The sequence below is a fragment of the Tinamus guttatus genome, unplaced genomic scaffold (assembly GCF_059628265.1).
Source record: "Tinamus guttatus ecotype Peru unplaced genomic scaffold, ASM5962826v1 Tinamus_guttatus_pri_ptg000042l, whole genome shotgun sequence".
Classification (NCBI taxonomy): Eukaryota; Metazoa; Chordata; class Aves; order Tinamiformes; family Tinamidae; genus Tinamus; species Tinamus guttatus.
The window spans coordinates 233,229-238,208 of record NW_028288576.1 but is presented as its reverse complement, the minus strand read 5'-3'; the positions used below and the strand labels follow the sequence as shown (position 1 = coordinate 238,208).

Genomic DNA, 4,980 nt, shown 5'->3' with positions numbered 1-4,980 from the left:
TGAGCTCTGGGGGTGGTAGATACACCTTAATTTCCAGGTGATTTCCAAGGCTTTTGCTACTAACTGTGTAGTAAACCAAACCGAGGAATTATTTCTTGCATGAGCTTTTTCGCAGTTATAGCGGCGGTTTCTGCTTTTGTTGGGTAAGCCTCCACCCATCCCGAGTATGTGTCCACGAATACCAGTAGATATGTATATCCTAACTTTCCGGGTTTTATCTCGGTAAAGTCTAGTTCCCAGTAAACCCCTGGTGCGTCCCCCACTTCTTTAGTCCCCTGGTTTGGTGAGGATATTTTTGGGTTCACTTGAGCACATGTAGCACATCGGGCAGGGATCCTCTCTAACTTCTGGCGTAGACCTGACATCCAGAGGTAAGATCATACCAACTCAAGTGCCTTTTTAGGGGATAGGGGCATGCTGGAGTGGAAGTCTCGTAGCCAGGGTTCTGCCATCTGTTCAGGTAAACACAGTATTCCTCCTGGCAGATACCACCATCCTGCATCTCCCTCTTCCCCTTGATGGTCCTTTATATAAATCTTTCTCAGCTTCAGTATATTCGGGGGGTATTTCAGGCCACTGGATCTGAGGCATTAATGTTAATATTTGTAGTGGCCCCACTGGCTGTTGAGCCACCTGTTTTGCTTCTCTATCGGCTAGAGCGTTGCCCTGTATCTGAGGACTATTTCCCTTTTGGTGTGCTGGCCAATGGATAATGCCTACTGCTCAGGGGGCCCACACAGCTTCCAGTAGGGCTGAGATCTCTATTTTTTATGCCTTTTCCTTCTGATGTTAATAGTCCCCTTTCTTTGTATATCTGCCCATGCACATGGGCAGTGGCAAAGATGTACCAGCTATCAGTATAGATGTTTACCACCTTTCCTCTTGCCCATCGTAGCGCTTGTGTCAGAGCAATGAGTTCAGCTCTTTGTGCCGAACTACCACGCGGCAACGATTGGGCCCATATTACTCGGCCTTCTTGTGTTACCACTGCAGCCCCTGCATACCGGACTCCGTCTTTTATGTAACTGCTGCCATCCGTCCGGTGGCACCCTGTACTCTAGTTGTTTCTTGGGACAGGGGGCCTAATGGTTCTTTAAGTACTGAGTGTGACGCTCCGGTGCCAATAACGAACGACACAGGTTGCCCCCGATCCTTCAAAGTTACCCTGGGTTCTTGGGGCTGTCAGAGCCCCAGCCCTGTCAGTTGTTTTCTTTTTTTCATAAATAGAATTTCTCGCGAGTTTGGTGGCGCATTTTGGTAAGGACACTCATTTTTCCAATGTCCTTTCTTTTTGCAAATCGCGCACTGATCTCGGTCAAGAATGGATCGTCTGGGGGGGTTCCCCATATTATCCCCTCTTTCCCTTCCTTGGGGAAACTTCCTATCTAGAATGATGGGGTGGAGTGGCTTGTAAAGCTGCCACTGTTGCTATTGATGCCTTGGTGTTTTTTTTTTTGTTTTTTTTTTTTTTTTTTTTGCCAAGGCATCCTCGGGTGTATCCTGGCTATCAAATACTTTCTGAGCAATTTCTACTAGCTCGGTTCTAGTTTTTCCTGCAAACCCATCTTGTTTTTGTATCTTTTCTGGGGTTGATTGAGACAGAAAGGCCAGATTAATAGCTTTTTGGTTTGCAGGGTCCTCTGGATCAATAGGGGTATAAATTCCATATGCCTCTAGCAGGTGTCCAAGAATGCAGTTGGGGACTCAGAGGATCCCTGTTTAACTTCTGCTACTTTTGACAAATTCATAGGTTTTCTGGCTGGTAGGTTTTTTTGTTGAAGCCCTTGTATCAGAAACTGCTGATACAACTCAGTGGACCTTCACCCGTCCACTGTATGGCAATCCCACTCCGGCCGTTGGGAGGGGCACACGTTCATCTTGAACGTTTCTACGACCATGTTCGGTCAGGTCTTCTATACCTGGTATTGATTCTCTAGCTCCTCTTAATATTCTCTCCCTCTCTTTCAATGTAAATAGAGCATGGAGGATCTGCTGACAATCATCCCATGTGGGTTGATAACTATACATTACAAATTTAAGAAGGGATATCATGCTCCCAGGATCTTGTGAGAAGGGAGGGTTTTGTTGCTTCCAGTTATACAGGTCCGTGGTGGTCCCACTTCCTCCAGGGACCTGCCTTAGCGGTAAAACTGATACCGGGGAGCTGGTGGAGTCAGGAGAGATGGCTTCACCAGTTCCCACTGAGCCATAAGTTTGACCCCTTCTGGTGTGGGTGGGGATAAAGGGTCGTCCTGGACAGGACCACCGTATTGATCTGGCACCACAGTGGGGCTTTGTGCTTCTTGGGGGCTATAGGGTGGTAAAATCGGATCTTCAGGTGTCTCCTGGAGGACAGGGAATTTTGGCACGGATGGCGCAGATGGAATGGGAGGCTTCTCTCCCCCCCATTCTCATTGCTAGTACTTTGTGCCCGTTTCCACATTTTACCATACACATTTGTAGCCAAATGGGGGGTTCTTTTAGGATATCATTCCACAGAACGATATAAGGAATCCGATCGGGGTGGCCAGAATCCCCCATAACGATAAAAAGTACTCTTTGGACTACGTCGGGGTCGAAGGACCCCTCGGGAGGCCAACCCACTCCAAAAGTTGGCCATTCACTTTTACAAAAGATTTTCAATTTATCTACCTTAATATTAAACCCATGATTTAGGAGGGTCCATCTCCTAAAATTTTGAAAATTTGACAAAAAACAATCAAGGGGTCCTTTGGGAACAGAACTCGATTGTCCCATTCCGTCTGGATCAAAACAATTTAGAACACAACACAAATGACACAAATAACAATTAGCACGACAACCGACACAAATAACAATGACCATGATACTACTTGCGGAACGTTCCAACCTATTCCAACCTTTTACCCAGGGCAACGCAGTGGCGTCCCACACGTGCCGGTGGCGGGGAGTTATTGTCTCGTCAGACCTCCCACAGTCCACCACATCAGAAATCGGGGCGCCCCTTAACATCCTGAATCGTACGATCCCTTACCTCGAGGTTTTTCGAGATCCGGGGGCCTGGAACATCTTCAGGTAGCGCTCCCCCTGGACCTTGGAGTTCCCTTAAGCTTGCGAGGTGCCGCCCGGTCACCAAGGGAAGGCGGAATCCGGGGACCTGGAACATCATCAGGTAGCGCTCCCCCTGGAAGCGTTCCCCCGGCGAAGTCGGGCGGCCCTTCCCAACCAGGGAGGGCCTGGCAATTACTGAGATCCCGGACGAGCCCCCAAAATGTTAGTCCGTAATCTCAATAATCACCCACACACTCAACCTAGTGGGTTAAAAAGCAAGCTTTTAGTAGCCAGCCAGCGGCGGACCTCTTACAGTTTGCCTGAGATCCGCGCCGTCTTGGGAAAAGTTTGTGTTTTTATAGACAGCTGCAACTCCTTCATACGTTATTTGCAGTTACCAGTTCTTCACGGCTGATATCTTATCTCATGATTGCAGCAAGAGCAGGGTGGCTCAGCATAAGTAGCAAGCTATGTTCACAGAAGCAAATAGCGAAATTAGGTACCTAGTCACCTCAACCTTATTAACATCTGACATGGCCCCTCTTTGCACAGGGTCCTACACCAGAACAGATGCTTGCTGGGTGTGTTTGTCAGTGTCAGTCTAGCCTCATGCTCAGCCTTGGCTCCCAGGGAAGGCCATGTGGACATGCAGACTTAGGCATTGAAGTGTTTGGCTCCGGAACCACAGAACTCTGTGGAAAGTGGTAACATAACAGGCTTTCAGCAGGCTCAGATCATTCATGTTTGGGAAGGGGGTAGGGAGGGAAAAGGAAATTTTGCCGCTGAATTTATCACAGACCTGATTTTGCTCATAAGATTTTGTACACAAGGTTTCTTAGTACCCCAGCTTTTAGGTAACCTACCTTCTAGGTATCTTATACTGTAGTGTGACCAGCCTTATTAAAGCACTCTGTATTGAATTATGTATTTTTTTGCATAAGTTAATGCACAAAAATACATGCACATATCATCACATAGTTTCCATGTACACTTACTATGAACTTACTTTGAACTTACTTTGAACTTCACTTCAGTTATTGCACATAACTGTAGTACCTCCCACTTCATATCTGACAAGTGACTGAGCCAGCCACTGTAAGTGAAGCCTTTGACTCCCGAGCTGTTGAAATCAATGTTTGTAAAATCTGAGGCTACTGAAAGTAGCGCTTTAAAGAAAGCGCAGGATGTTCTGATGTTCATCAGATCCCTTTCAGCAACTGTTCCGCTTTGCATTCTGCCCATAGAAAACGTGTATTTATAAAAAAGAAATGAAAAAGATCAGCATAAACAAACATGCCTAATTTCTAATAAAAGGCCTGCCAAAAATAAACTAGTAATAAAAGAAAAGAAAAAAAAAAGTTGAGGACTGATGTCATCATTTGCTTACATAATAAAAGTGCTACAAATCTGCACATATGCTTTGCCTTTTCAATGGAAGTGCTGAACTCTAGCCCTTGGAAATATAATTTGAGGTGAGGTGGGAAGTAATATCTGTCATGGTACTGTCAGGTAGCTGCCAGACCGGAACTCATGACTTTGGATCCTGTATTTCTGTCTTGCTATATGACCTTGGATAGGGTGCTGAACTTTTCCCCCAAGTCCCAACTGTGCCCAGCTGTCCCAGGCTGTAGTCTGTCTATCTTTGCCATGACTGGCATTTCTTTGTGCTAAGGTAGCAGTTTCTTAAGAAGCATCTGCTCAGATCAAGAGATGCTGGGTATATGTGGCTGCACTGGGGGAGTGCCTTTACTCAGATCAGCTTACGTGCTTCACATGCCAGAGCATGGAGCCCATTACTGAATGAGGGGAATTTGCATCACTCTTGTTGAAGTTGCTTCATCCTGTTTGAAGACACAATATGCAAACAACGAACTACTAATAAAGTGAGGTAAGTACTATGCTGTATTACTAATACAATGTTTAGAATTTGTCTTGTAAAATTGTAAAATA

The 4,980-nt window shown here is 46.0% G+C and overlaps 1 pseudogene; it reads right to left on the bottom strand.

Annotated features, from left to right (window-relative positions):
- Positions 1 to 377: 377 nt before the first annotated feature.
- Positions 378 to 3,048, bottom strand: LOC148595970 (uncharacterized; annotated as a pseudogene).
- Between the last annotated feature and the right edge of the window lie 1,932 nt (positions 3,049 to 4,980).